We start from the raw sequence: 15684 nt of genomic DNA, 5'->3' as shown, positions 1-15684 counted from the left end.
GACAAGACGGACATCTGCAGATTCCTGGGGTGCATTCCAATTATCATCGATGCCGTGACTGTCAGCCCTGCACATTGAGCTTGCTACTTCTGGGGAAACCTCCTAGGTATGAATTGGCCGGCGGCCCCATCCCTGGATTAAAAAGTGAATCTTCAGGATTGTTTAGAAGTTGGCCGTGCAGCAAAGCTGGACAAGGTGTGAACCATCACAAGAAAAACTCCATGGTTCAAGGGAAATTGGGACTTCCTGTCATCATGAAAGGCGTCATCATGTGGTGTACCCAAATGGAGCAGATTTTTGGTTTCCCCAAACACTACACGGATGTGAAGAACATGGGCCGCCTGCAGCGCCAGAGGGTCCCGGGGCGTTCCTAGAGCGTCGCCGTCATTTGCAACCTGATAGCGCCACTCAAGGATTATTTCGAATGTGAATCGCACCAGCCAAGTCTGTAAGGCCGTAGATGCATGAATACCGTTTCTGGACTAAAAACCGCACCTGAATAAAACCCACGCCAGATAAAATTAGGGGAAAGTCTGGATAATAAGCTGGAGGTGTTTTAATGTCTTATTTCCATATATATGCACAAATCATACAGAATGATCAAAGTCATGAAAAATCCATCGATATAAACTGGACTATAAAATGCAGGGTTCAAAGCTTGTGCAAAAAGTAGCAGTTTATAGTCCAGAAACTACAATTCCTTTATGCATGAGCATGAGAGCTCTTCCCGGAACACCAAATGTTTGCCACTGTATATTGGTGTCCTCCCACAAGTCAAAAAACATGTGTGTAAATTGGCCTTGGGTGAGAATGTGTTTTCAACGTGCTTTGCAATTGGCTGCCCACTGGTCCAGGGTGTTCTCTGCCACTTGCAACCCTAATAAAGAAAAAAGATAAATTGATGTACTTTTTGAAAATAAATGTTTTAATGTCATAACATATGGTTACGTTGGTTAAAGGGAAGTGTGTAGTAAAAAAAATATCAGTTTTTTATTCAATTGCAAAGCTGCCGTCATGGTCTGCCTGTAGTACTTTCCAATCAGAAACGGAAGGCGTGACAGTGAGCTGTCGACCATCTGTCCGGTGTGCCCGCAATGTGTGCAACGTAAGTCACACTTTCTGTTTCACATTGGTTGTTTACTAGCGGAAAAATAGAACAAACATGTTTTGGTTTTTTTGCCTTTTTAAACTCCCAATTTAAATGGTGCCACACTCTACTGTATGATGTCACAAACAGGACAGCAGACCTTCTTCCGAAATCTCGCAGAGAAGGATTCATAGCTGTGTATTGATCTTTCTGGCATACATGAAAGATTTAAACTGTGAAGGCTGCCTCTTGGTAATAACTGTTAGCATAGCAAGCATTAAAGATAAAAAACTGGGACTAAATCTAACAGTTGTATTCATTAGAGACACCCCTCCGTATTCCAATAGCATCAATATAAAGAGGACTACCATAACATGGGTCACTAAGAGCCCTTGAAACTCTCTTCAACAAATGGTTTGAACCCGATGCAAACATTGACAACAATTGACAACAATTTCCTTGGCCCCCACTTCATAAGTCTTTATTGGTGATAGCAATGAAACCAGGATACGGTATGCTAACAATTGACATATACACAAACGAGGAGCTGAGAACGGGCCTGACGTAACATTCAGAGTTATTCAAATAACTATTTCATAAATAACACGTTTATCAATAACACGTTTATCAAACCATCGGTGTCACTCCAATTAATGAAGCTAAGCAAAGTTACAAGCTACAACACAGCTATAAGCTACGCTACAAAGCTACGCTACAAAGCTACGCTACAAGCTACGCTACAAGCTACGCTGCAAGCTACGCCGAAAGCTGCAAGCTACAAGCCACAAAGCTACAGAACAGAAAACAACATCATGCCTGGAGATAGACACAAAGGTCGATCTTGGAAATGAGGAACCTCCTCACGACCAGCATTAAAAATTCTGTGAACATCAAAGGGTTCTCCTCTGCAAAACGAACAATCTTAGCCGCCCTGAACAGCACCGGACTTAGCAGAGTTTATTGAGAAGGGACAGAAATGTGTTCAGCTGTGGCTGAACCACATCTACCCAAGCCTTGTAATTAACTGCCTTGTAGCCACGATAAGAAGAACTCCAATTAACTAAATCCATCGATCATCCTTTATGTAAACAATGCCACGCGTATGTGGCGCGTATGCATACGCGCCGCACCGCTGACATCGGACTCGTTGTAAGTTGCATTTCTAATTACTCCACAGACCCATATAACGATATATAAAGTGTATTTCAAATAACTATCATATTACAACAATATTATCAAACCATCGGTGTCACTCCAAATCATTAAATCCATCGATCAAATTCCTCATCCTGTATGTCAACAACGCCGCGCACGCAGCGTTAAAGTACCAGGAAAGACGTGGGTTTGGTAAACGACTCTTTATTTAACAAAACAAGAGTTCAACGAGCCAACAACTACTGAACTGTAACGATAAAAACATATACAAGTTGCTACACGAAATAGAATATATCAAATAACTATAACATAAATAAGTTTTTCAAAAGACAGAGTCAACCCGAAAAATAAATGGAATTCTATATAAGAGATTCCATGCAAATCATGCAATAAATCGTACTTCGGAGAGACAGGGAGGAACTTCATCACAAGAAAAACAGAACACAAGAAGGAGTGTGAGAAGGAGACAGCAACAAGACAAGAGCAATAAAACTACAAGCAGAACAGGAACACTGTGAGTCAGCCATTACCGACCACTGTAAAAGAGAAAACCACATCATGGACTGGGAAAAGGGCAGAGTCATCCGCACTGAAGAAAACAAACATCAGCGTTGGATCAGGGAGGCCATTGAGATCCGCAAGCAGGGCCCGAGGACCATCAACAGGGATGAGGGAGCCCACATGCTCTCTACAACCTGGAACAGCATCCTGGAGAGGTGAACGGACAGCAGAGGGCGTGACTCACCTGTCAAATCTGACAGGTGAGCCACGCCTTCATCCATCAGCTGATAAAGACGCGTCACAACCACGCGTGGCACTCTGATGAAGGCGGAAGAACCCGCCGAAACATGTCAGGTAATGCACCTAAAATAATTTGTTTGATATAAAAGAACTCTACCACTAGGCCACTGAACTGGAGCTTTTGTATTGTTTTTAGTTTATATAAACTTTTAGCTTTTTTTAAAAACATTCTTAGCAGAAGCACTGATTTTTAATTTCGTTGTACATGTGTCAATGACAATAAAGATCTATCTATCTATCCGTGTAACTAATGAAGTTCTGACGCTATGCCCAGTTTTTGTTTTTTTGACTCTACCACGCATAAAAGCGGGTGGAGACTCTAAACTGCCCTAATTACAGCAAACCTGAAGACAGAGGTAAGTGGTTTCTCAGGTATCACCCCTCCAACTTGAAATTTTATTTTCGATAAACATCTTCGATAAACACTGAGGCATGTGCCTAGTTCATTTATTAATTTATTATTTTAACCTGGACTGATGTGTTGGTGTGCAAATTATTTCCAAACTGGGTGGAAGTTAATCAAGTATTCTAAGATCCTCTCTTTTTATTTACGATACTCGGAAAAAATATTGTCCTGTTGTCAAAATGGTCTTTTTCTGAGGTACATTCTGATGAATTTGGTATGAATTAACTCCATCAGATGCATGAAAGTGAAAACAAGTTGTAAAACAAGCATAGACGGCACTTTTAAATCTACTATATTGTTTTACCCGTGAAAATTAATGCTGTGTCATAAGAAGGCTGTTCAAAGTCTGCAAGCAAGGCTTTTGCATGAGGAAAATTGGCTGTCCGTGTGTGCACAATGGGACAAAATGGCCATACCCATGTGCTTGCAATTTGAGTTAACGAGGAATGACATTGCTGGTTTAAAGTTAAAGTCGATACACAAACAAACAAGGGATAATTAGTAAAATCACATGTTACAAAAATAAGCAACATTTAATGTTGCTTTGGCTGCTTTCGGTCATCCTTTTTGCAATTAGTTCGAGTGAAGGCTAAAAATGCTTCACCTTGTCCCCAAATGCAGCAGTGGGATATGCATGTGCCAGATTGCGAAGTACTTTGCACATTTTTAGACATTCACTTCACATACTTGGAGTCACATTAAAAAAAAAAATGATCCAAAAAATTCTGGATCTTAATTGTCACTTTCTCTTTCAGAATGAACAGAAAAGTCATAAACGCTAAAAGTGGTGGGGATAAGGAGGGACACCCGGGCCAGAGGCTGGAAGCCGGATGTTGCTTCAATCGAAAGGATTGAAGAAGGAGATGAAGAAAAAGAAATGAATCTGATGCTGGACTGGGCAGTGAAAGGATTTCTACTATCAGGGCCGCAGGGATTTGTGCCACCTGCCATTCACGAAGCTGGCCAATTGTCCAATTCGGATTCGACTGAGTCTGACTACCAGCCGTCTGTGAAAAGGAAACATGCTTTTAAGAGTCGAGCAAGCACCTGCAACTACAGCTTCACAAGAGACACTTTAATTGAGAGGCTTAGAGACAAAAAATCGAAGATTGTTGTTTGGCTTGCGGGTCGCCTGACGTGGTCGTGCAACACCCATTGCTTTAAGGCGGTCTTTGTTTCAAATGCAAAGAAAACTTTACAGAAATACTGTATCGCTACGATGAAGATGGCTATCAGTCGTACTGCACCGTTTGCTGTGGCGGAACAGAAGTCATTCTTTGTGGTAACGCCAGCTGTTGCAAATGTTTCTGTAAGAAGTGTGTGGAGATCCTGGTGGGAACCTTTCGTGACCTGAAAGATATTGATCCATGGAGCTGCTACATTTGCCGCCCAACGCAGTGCGAGGGAAAGCTCAAACTCAGGCCAGACAGGAGTGTTAAGGTCCAAGACTTCTTTGCCAACAACAATGCCATGGAGTTTGAGCCTCACAGAGTTTACCCGGCCATTGCCGCAAGCCCTTGAAGGTTCTGTCGCTCTTTGTTGGCATCGCAACAGGATACCTGGTGCTCAAAGACCTTGGCTTCAAGGTGGGACGCTACATTGCATCAGAGATTTGTGAGGATTCCATCGCGGTGGGTATGATCAAGCACGCTGGCAAGATTGAATATGTCAACGACGTCCGCACCATCACAAGGAAACACCTTGCTGAATGGGGCCCCTTTGACCTGCTGATTGGAGGAAGTCCTAGCAACGACCTTTCCATGGGCAAATACCCTACGGAAAGAATTGTTTGAGGGCACCGGAAGACTCTTCTTGGAATTCTACCGCATTTTGACGTTGCTGAAGCCGAAGGAGGGTGACGACCGGCCTTTTTTCTGGCTCTTTGAAAATGTGGTGTTCGTGTCCAGCAGAGACAAGACGGACATCTGCAGATTCCTGGGGTGCATTCCAATTATCATCGATGCCGTGACTGTCAGCCTTGCACATTGAGCTTGCTACTTCTGGGGAAACCTCCTAGGTATGAATTGGCCGGCGGCCCCATCCCTGGATTAAAAAGTGAATCTTCAGGATTGTTTAGAAGTTGGCCGTGCAGCAAAGCTGGACAAGGTGTGAACCATCACAAGAAAAACTCCATGGTTCAAGGGAAATTGGGACTTCCTGTCATCATGAAAGGCGTCATCATGTGGTGTACCCAAATGGAGCAGATTTTTGGTTTCCCCAAACACTACACGGATGTGAAGAACATGGGCCGCCTGCAGCGCCAGAGGGTCCCGGGGCGTTCCTAGAGCGTCGCCGTCATTTGCAACCTGATAGCGCCACTCAAGGATTATTTCGAATGTGAATCGCACCAGCCAAGTCTGTAAGGCCGTAGATGCATGAATACCGTTTCTGGACTAAAAACCGCACCTGAATAAAACCCACGCCAGATAAAATTAGGGGAAAGTCTGGATAATAAGCTGGAGGTGTTTTAATGTCTTATTTCCATATATATGCACAAATCATACAGAATGATCAAAGTCATGAAAAATCCATCGATGTAAACTGGACTATAAAATGCAGGGTTCAAAGCTTGTGCAAAAAGTAGCAGTTTATAGTCCAGAAAATACAATTCCTTTATGCATGAGCATGAGAGCTCTTCCCGGAACACCAAATGTTTGCCACTGTATATTGGTGTCCTGCCACAAGTCAAAAAACATGTGTGTAAATTGGCCTTGGGTGAGAATGTGTTTTCAACGTGCTTTGCAATTGGCTGCCCACTGGTCCAGGGTGTTCTCTGCCACTTGCAACCCTACTAAAGAAAAAAGATAAATTGATGTACTTTTTGAAAATAAATGTTTTAATGTCATAACATATGGTTACGTTGGTAAAAGGGAAGTGTGTAGTAAAAAAAATATCAGTTTTTTATTCAATTGCAAAGCTGCCGTCATGGTCTGCCTGTAGTACTTTCCAATCAGAAACGGAAGGCGTGACAGTGAGCTGTCGACCATCTGTCCGGTGTGCCCGCGATGTGTGCAAAGTAAGTCACACTTTCTGTTTCACATTGGTTGTTTACTAGCGGAAAAATAGGACAAACATGTTTTGTTTTTTTTGCCTTTTTAAATTTCAAACTCCCAATTTAAATGGTGCCACACTCTACTGTATGATGTCACAAACAGGACAGCAGACCTTCTTCCGAAATCTCGCAGAGAAGGATTCATAGCTGTGTATTGATCTTTCTGGCATACATGAAATATTTAAACTGTGAAGGCTGCCTCTTGGTAATAACTGTTAGCATAGCAAGCATTAAAGATAAAAAACTGGGATAAATCTAACAGTTGTATTCATTAGAGACACCCCTCCGTATTCCAGTAGCATCAATATAAAGAGGACTACCATAACATGGGTCACTAAGAGCCCTTGAAACTCTCTTCAACAAATGGTTTGAACCCGATGCAAACATTGACAACAATTGACAACAATTTCCTTGGCCCCCACTTCATAAGTCTTTATTGGTGATAGCAATGAAACCAGGATACGGTATGCTAACGTGACATATACACAAACGAGGAGCTGAGAACGGGCCTGACGTAACATTCAGAGTTATTCAAATAACTATTACATAAGTAACACGTTTATCAAACCATCGGTGTCACTCCAATTCATGAAGCTAAGCAAAGTTACAAGCTACAACACAGCTATAAGCTACGCTACAAAGCTACGCTGCAAGCTACGCTACAAGCTATGCCGAAAGCTGCAAGCTACAAGCCACAAAGCTACAGAACAGAAAACAACATCATGCCTGGAGATAGACACAAAGGTCGATCTTGGAAACGAGGAACCTCCTCACGACCAGCATTAACAATTCTATCTGTGAACATCAAAGGGTTCTCCTCTGCAAAACGAACAATCTTAGCCGCCCTGCACAGCACCGGACTTAGCAGAGTTTATTGAGAAGGGACAGAAATGTGTTCAGCTGTGGCTGAACCACATCTACCCAAGCCTTGTAATTAACTGCCTTGTAGCCACGATAAGAAGAACTCCAATTAACTAAATCCATCGATCATCCTTTATGTAAACAATGCCACCATACGCGCCGCACCGCTGACATCGGACTCGTTGTAAGTTGCATTTCTAATTACTCCACAGACCCATATAACGATATATAAAGTGTATTTCAAATAACTATCATATTACAACAATATTATCAAACCATCGGTGTCACTCCAAATCATTAAATCCATCGATCAAATTCCTCATCCTGTATGTCAACAACGCCGCGCACGCAGCGTTAAAGTACCAGGAAAGACGTGGGTTTGGTAAACGACTCTTTATTTAACAAAACAAGAGTTCAACGAGCCAACAACTACTGAACTGTAACGATAAAAACATATACAAGTTGCTACACGAAATAGAATATATCAAATAACTATAACATAAGTAACTTTTTCAAAAGACAGAGTCAATCCGAAAAATAAATGCAATTCTATATAAGAGATTCCATGCAAATCATGCAATAAATCGTACATCGGAGAGACAGGGAGGAACTTCATCACAAGAAAAACAGAACACAAGAAGGAGTGTGAGAAGGAGACAGCAACAAGACAAAGAAGAGCAATAAAACTACAAGCAGAACAGGAACACTGTGAGTCAGCCATTACCGACCACTGTAAAAGAGAAAACCACATCATGGACTGGGAAAAGGGCAGAGTCATCCGCACTGAAGAAAACAAACATCAGCGTTGGATCAGGGAGGCCATTGAGATCCGCAAGCAGGGCCCGAGGACCATCAACAGGGATGAGGGAGCCCACATGCTCTCTACAACCTGGAACAGCATCCTGGAGAGGTGAACGGACAGCAGAGGGCGTGACTCACCTGTCAAATCTGACAGGTGAGCCACGCCTTCATCCATCAGCTGATAAAGACGCGTCACAACCACGCGTGGCACTCTGATGAAGGCGGAAGAACCCGCCGAAACATGTCAGGTAATGCACCTAAAATAATTTGTTTGATATAAAAGAACTCTACCACTAGGCCACTGAACTGGAGCTTTTGTATTGTTTTTAGTTTATATAAACTTTTAGCTTTTTTTAAAAAAATTCTTAGCAGAAGCACTGATTTTTAATTTCGTTGTACATGTGTCAATGACAATAAAGATCTATCTATCTATCCGTGTAACTAATGAAGTTCTGACGCTATGCCCAGTTTTTGTTTTTTTGACTCTACCACGCATAAAAGCGGGTGGAGACTCTAAACTGCCCTAATTACAGCAAACCTGAAGACAGAGGTAAGTGGCTTCTCAGGTATCACCCCTCCAACTTGAGTTAACGAGGAATGACATTGCTGGTTTAAAGTTAAAGTCGATGCACAAACAAACAAGGGATAATTAGTAAAATCACATGTTACAAAAACAAGCAACATTTAATGTTGCTTTGGCTGCTTTCGGTCATCCTTTTTGCAATTAGTTCGAGTGAAGGCTAAAAATGCTTCACCTTGTCCTCAAATGCAGCAGTGGGATATGCATGTGCCAGATTGCGAAGTACTTTGCACATTTTTAGACATTCACTTCACATACTTGGAGTCACATTGAAAAAAAAAAAAAGATCCAAAAAATTCTGGATCTTAATTGTCACTTTCTCTTTCAGAATGAACAGAAAAGTCATAAACGCTAAAAGTGGTGGGGATAAGGAGGGACACCCGGGCCAGAGGCTGGAAGCCGGATGGTGCTTCAACCCTCAAATGGACGGCAGCTACGAAATGAGACTGTTGCCCTCTGTGACGGTACCAGTGCTATCAAGTTGACCCTTTTTAGTCACCTAAAAGTCACAGAGGGCAACAGTTATGTGTTTTCCCATTTTACCACGGACGCGAGAAACCCCAACGTGCTGTTTTGCAAAACTAACCAGCAAAATGTACATTGGGGCGCATGTATAGTGTAGTGATGACTTGCAGGCTGAGGCAATCCAGCTCATCTTCCCCACGTCGGTGCCAGTGTCTCTAAGACAAGTGCTTGAAAACCCTCCGGAGGGGCTGGTAACTATTGAGGGCCATGTTGAAAGTGCAAGTTTACTTCACGCACACATGCATGTTGTTAGGTTACGGATTCTAGTTATTGATCTGACTCCAAATTGCGATCAACACTTAACACATAAATTGCTATGTCCTAATCCACACACTGGCGCACCTAACAATTTTGCGAGTTCGTTCTGTCAAAGAGAAGACCAGTAGATCAATTAGACCAAATTTACCAATTATTTATTCCTGACAAAGCGCACTAATACAGGCCTGGGTCCCGGGTCCCTCACACTAAAACTCGTGCGTTTTTGTGACCACCAAAAGACGACACATTCTTCCGGGTTGCCCAGTTTTAAAGAAACACAATATGAATATTAAAACATGCAAAATATTGTGAGATGATTGGTCGATGGCCATCTCCTCCCCGGTCCAGGTGTCGCTGAGGTCAGACGGTTGGGTTTTTCCCTCGAAGGCCGGTCTCATAGACGTGCTGTTGTTCTTGTTCCTAACCGACCTTGAGATGGTCTCCTCCGGTACTCCCTATCCGGGCCTATTCCACAACACTTCGAAGAAAACAAGTTCATGCAGTTTGCCTGCACATTCCTCGCCCCCCACCAATCCACACGTGCACGCTAATACTAGATATTAATATGATTATAAGTTTAACACAACCTTAAAAAATATGTTTGGAAACTGCCGAAAGCACATTTTCCTTTATTCCCTCTCATGACCTCATTTATGAGGTCATCACCCGTTACCCTAGCAAACAGCTACCAGCGCGCTGTCGATCCTTCCTTCCCCCCGCTGCTCATGTTGAGTCACCAGGGCATATTGGCCCATCGGTGGCAACGGGCCAACGGTTTTCTCGATCAACCGGACAGTGAGTGACCTAATACATGGAATACAACAACAATCGCATAAAATCATAATTGTAGTAAAAATAGCTACAGCAACAACCACAGACATGATGAGGCCTTTCCAGCTTCCGAACGTTTTCATCCAATCAGACCAAATATCGGTGTGTACGCCTGAATGATCTTTCATCTTTTTGTTCAGTGTCCTTAGTCCTTCCAACGCCCTGGTCAGTCGGCCTCCTGGTGCCGTGTTGTTTGGGATGAAAGTACAACATGCATCACCAAACATTCCACACACCATGTTCCTTAGCCAATAGCATGTCCAACGCAATTCTATTTTGGAACGCCATTAACGACGTTGCAGCCAATTGTTCATGAACTGCGGCAAATGATTCAGCTGTATAATTACCCAGTCGTTGGACATTGTAATGAACGGCAAGCGATCCTATAATTTGTCATCTCCACACCACAACCAGATGTCACTGGTCTTCCTCTGCTCCTTCCATCATTGCTGGGTGAATCCTGGCATGTCCTGTTAAAGCTTGAAAGCAAGTGAATTTGGAAAAAAAACTTTGTATATCACAATTACAAATTGAAACCTACTCACCCATTTCTATTTTACCACTCTCCCCCTTTGACACATTCACCCAATTTGTCATTACGTATCAAAAGGAACCTGCAAAGCGTCCCCTCTCATCACCACACTCATTGTAGCCAGGCCCGCGGAACCTCTAGTTACCATCTGGGCCCCGGGACCATCACACCAAGTCCTTGAAACTTGACTGTCCACCACACACACTCGGCAACACAAACAAAAATCATCGCACTCCTGTCAGTGAGCTTATAGCCCGGCTGACAGCGGACATTTGTACACACAAAAACAGACATCAAGTATCAAAATTAAAACAGTCATAAAATGAATCCTGGCGCCCGCGGATCATGTCCTGAAAACCACGTCATCAACAAGTTCATCATAAAAACCAAAAGGGCAAGGGTTAACATATTCTTGTAAATCCAACACAAACTTTCCACGAATGCAATCGATAACCTGCAAGAATGAAAACAAGTTACGCAAGCAACGCACAATCCGCTCCTTGGCTGGTGGCTGATGCTGCAAAAAAAATCAAGTCACACAGAAAAACAAAGCAGAGCGTGCTATTGTCGCAAACACGTTCAAGCGTCAAACAATTGGTCACTGTCCACCTAGTCCGTCACCCCGTCGGGTGAGCTCAAAGTCGTCACACGTCAAATCGTCCAAAGTCTTGGTGTTCGATACTAGTTCTGTCTTGTCTGACCATATCACTGAAATGGGCCTTCTCCATCACATCGTTTTGTTGTCGATGGTGCCCCTGATTGATCATTGAGCCATGGTTCCGGTCAGAACTCATCACTTACCAGTTCCAGACCCTCCAGTCTGTACCACCCCTTCAGGTGAGAGGAATTTTATCCTCAATTGCAAACACATCACCCCAACTTCAGACCTCTCTGTCATGCTGTCATGTGTCGTCCGGATCATTTCCTGTTTTATTGTGTGATTTCCTCTCGTTCCAGTCAGTGTGTCCTTCCCCTGTGCGTCCGGTCATGTGATCCCCTGCTTCCAAGTGTGTGCACCTGCGTCAATGACCAACTGTCTTCACCTGTGTTCCCCTCCTGTGTCCATATAACCCGCGTCTTTCCCCGTATCCAGTGCCAGTGCGTCTTGCCTTGCTGAGAACACTAGCGATCACGAAACCCTTGAGTCCACGTAGAAAGCCTTGTTTGAACGTCTTTGCTCACCGCTGTTAACTTGGTTACATCGCTATCTTGTTTTTGTATTTCCCTCGGTTCGAGGCGCTTTGATTTCTCCTTTTTCTCCCTCGGTTCGAGGCGCCTTAGTTTCCCCTTTTTTCCCTCCTCGTGAAGCGTTTTTTGTTCGACCATCAGTGGAGACAATAAACACTTTGTTGAACTTTGGAATCTCTGCATTCGAGTCCTCTCCCGGCTCTGCGCCTGACATTACGCACTGGCCAGACATGGACTCGGCAGAGACAGCGCAGCTGGTCGCCCAAGTCCGCTCCCAGACGTCGCAGCTGGGCCAACAGCAGAAGCAGGTCGATGCTCTGAGTGTTGGAGTTCAGGAACTGGCGAAGAACCAGGAAGGCTTCCAAGAGGCGGTGGCCGCCCAGGTGGATGCGTTGAGTCATCAAATGCAAGACGTCATCACTCTGCTGACCACGGGGCGAGCTGCGACACCCTGTTCCACAGTGGCGCCCCCTGTGGACCACCCGGCACCCGCGCCTATTGCGAGGGGGATCAGACTGGCTTCCCCGGAACGATATGCAGGTGAACCCGGGCTGAGTCGAGCCTTTATAACGACTTGTGAGATGCAGTTCGAGCGAGCTCCCGGCGACTTCCCAACGGAACGCTCCCGGGTGGCGTACACGATATCCTATTTGACGGGAAGAGCCCGGGCGTGGGCGACCGCAGAATGGGCCAGGAACTCCGCTACCTGTCACTCGTTTTCCGGATTTATCGAGGCCCTGCGCATGGTGTTCGATCCAGCTCCCACGGACAGAGAGAAGGCACGAGAGCTGTGCCATATCACCCAGGGTCGAGAGACGGTCAGCGACTACGCGATCCGCTTCCGCACTCTGGCTGCGGAAAGCGGATGGAACTCGTCGGCCCTGTACGATGCTTTTCTCCGGGGTCTTTCCGGGACCATCCAAGACCAACTCATTCCCCTTGATCTTCCTGTGGAACTCGACGCTCTCATCGCGTTGGCCGTCCGAACAGACAACCGACTACAGGAATGGAGGAAGCAGCGCACAAGCCGGGGCGCGATCGTTACTCCTTCCGCATCATTGGGCGGGCGGTCATCCCACGTGACGCACCACCAAAGATCGACCCCGGCATTACCACTCGCTGGGACGGAACCCATGCAGCTCGGCAGGGCCAAATTGAGCGAGGAGGAAAGACAGCGTCGACGCCAGGAGGGCCGCTGCTACTACTGCGGGGCGCTTGGTCATCTCCGCCTCTCCTGCCCGGAGCGGAATGCGCTGAGGGTAAGCACCTTTTCCGTGGTCCGGCAGAAGAATAGGGTTCTACCCGTCGGGACGCTAACCTGCCAAGGCAAGGAAATCGAGCTTGGGGTGTTGATTGACTCTGGGGCCGACGAGAATCTGATTGACTGGGCTTTCGCTCGCAGCTTAGGTGTAAAGACCGAACCCTTGAACACGACCATAACGGCTAAGGCACTTAACGGACAAGCCCTTTTTGACGTATCCTCTATAACCGAACCCCTCTCACTGTCTTTTGGGACTCATCATGAACTAGTAAGATTGCATGTAGTCACCTCCCCCCTGAATCCGCTTATCCTCGGTTATCCGTGGCTAAAACACCACAACCCTGCAATAAACTGGGAGTCAGGGGAGATAAAGGGGTGGGCATCCCAGTGCCAAGTATCGTGTGTCAAACCGAACCCTTCGATCGAGTCCACATGCACCTCTCCCTCGGACCTTGCGTCTCCTGAACCAGAGTCCAGATCTCCGGATCTAAACCAAGTACCCAAATGCTACCATCAACTTGCGGAGGTATTTAGCAAAGCCAAGGCAAGCTCCTTACCACCCCATCGTCCTTACGACTGCGCCATAGACCTACTGCCCGGGGCTTCGATCCCCAAGGGGAGACTTTATTCCCTTTCGGGCCCCGAAAAGAAGGCCTTAAATGACTATATTGACGCGTCACTGAAAGCGGGTCTGATCAGGCCGTCATCATCGCCTGCAGGGGCCGGGTTTTTCTTTGTGGGGAAGAAGGACGGAACCCTGCGCCCCTGCATAGATTACAGTCCCCTCAACCAGATCACTATAAAGAATCGGTACCCCCTCCCACTCATGTCGGCCGTGTTTGATCAGTTGCAGCAGGCTCGGGTATTCACCAAGCTAGATTTGCGTAACGCGTATCACCTCGTGCGCATTCGGGAAGGTGATGAGTGGAAGACGGGCTTCAACACGCCCAGGGGACACTTTGAATACCGGGTAATGCCGTTCGGCCTCACCAATGCCCCCGCGGTCTTCCAGGCCATGATCAATGATGTTTTGAGTGATTTCTTAGACCACTTTGTTTTCGTTTACTTGGATGACATCTTAATTTATTCACCAGATTTGAGGACCCATGAGAGTCATGTTAAGTCGGTCATGCAACGGCTCCTGGACCATCGACTTTATGTAAAGGCCGAAAAGAGCGAGTTCCATGCGGAAACAATATCGTTCCTTGGCTTCATCATAGCCCCAGGGAAGGTCCAGATGGACCCAGCCAAAGTGAGCGCGGTGACCCAATGGCCGGTACCGGATAGCCGCAAAAGTGTACAGCAATTTCTGGGATTTGCTAACTTTTATAGACGATTCATACGAGGCTTCAGCGCCACCGCGGCTCCCCTGCACGCTCTCACCTCCCCGACGGTTCCGTTTCGCTGGACGGCGGAGGCTGAAGCCGCCTTCCAGGAGCTGAAGAGGCGGTTCACCACCGCCCCAATCCTTACCTTGCCTGACCCATCTCGTCAGTTCGTGGTGGAGGTTGATGCCTCCAGTCAGGGAATCGGCGCCGTCCTGTCTCAGAGATCCCAGGCCGACAACAAGCTCCATCCATGCGCCTTTTTGTCCCGACGGCTGACCCCCGCGGAGCAGAACTACGACGTCGGAGATCGGGAATTGTTGGCGGTCAAAAAAGCCCTTGAAGAATGGAGACACTGGCTGGAGGGAGCCCAACACCCCTTTCTGGTTTGGACCGATCACAAGAACCTGCAATATATCAAGGATGCCAAGCGATTGAACTCCCGCCAGGCTCGTTGGTCCCTCTTCTTTAACCGTTTCCATTTCACGTTGTCTTACAGACCGGGGGCCAAGAACACCAAACCTGATGCGCTGTCACGCATCTACAGCCCAGACCCGGTGTCCACAGAGCCAGAGCCCATTCTCCCCCCTCACTGCGTGGTGGGAGCCGTAACCTGGCCCATAGAGGACTTGGTGAAGCAGGCAAACCACGATGATCCACCCCCTAGAGGAAGTCCCGAGAATAGACTGTTCGTTCCGCCCCAACTACGATCCCAAGTGATCCACTGGGTGCACACCTCCCGGCTCACGTGTCACCCGGGCGTGCGAAGAACCCTGCACGTCATCCAACAAAGATTCTGGTGGCCCTCCATGGGGGCAGACGTCCGGGAGTATGTTGCAGCCTGTTCCATCTGTGCGCGAAGTAAGAACACTCCAGGCAGCCGTGTGGGGTTGCTGCAACCTCTCTCCATCCCCTCTCGACCATGGGCCAACATCTCTGTGGATTTTGTCACGGGACTGCCGGTGTCTAGCGGTAAGACGACAATACTCACCGTTGTGGATAGGTTCTCCAAGATGGCCCA

At 46.2% G+C, this 15684-nt stretch overlaps 1 pseudogene; it reads left to right on the top strand.

Annotated features, from left to right (window-relative positions):
• Positions 1 to 221: 221 nt before the first annotated feature.
• LOC125980774 (DNA (cytosine-5)-methyltransferase 3C-like) lies at positions 222 to 9020 on the top strand (annotated as a pseudogene).
• The last annotated feature ends 6664 nt before the right edge of the window (positions 9021 to 15684 follow it).

Source organism: Syngnathus scovelli, chromosome 14 (genome assembly GCF_024217435.2).
Source record: "Syngnathus scovelli strain Florida chromosome 14, RoL_Ssco_1.2, whole genome shotgun sequence".
Taxonomy (NCBI): Eukaryota; Metazoa; Chordata; class Actinopteri; order Syngnathiformes; family Syngnathidae; genus Syngnathus; species Syngnathus scovelli.
Note: the sequence above shows the minus strand (reverse complement) of the source record. Positions and strands in the feature narration are given on the sequence as shown.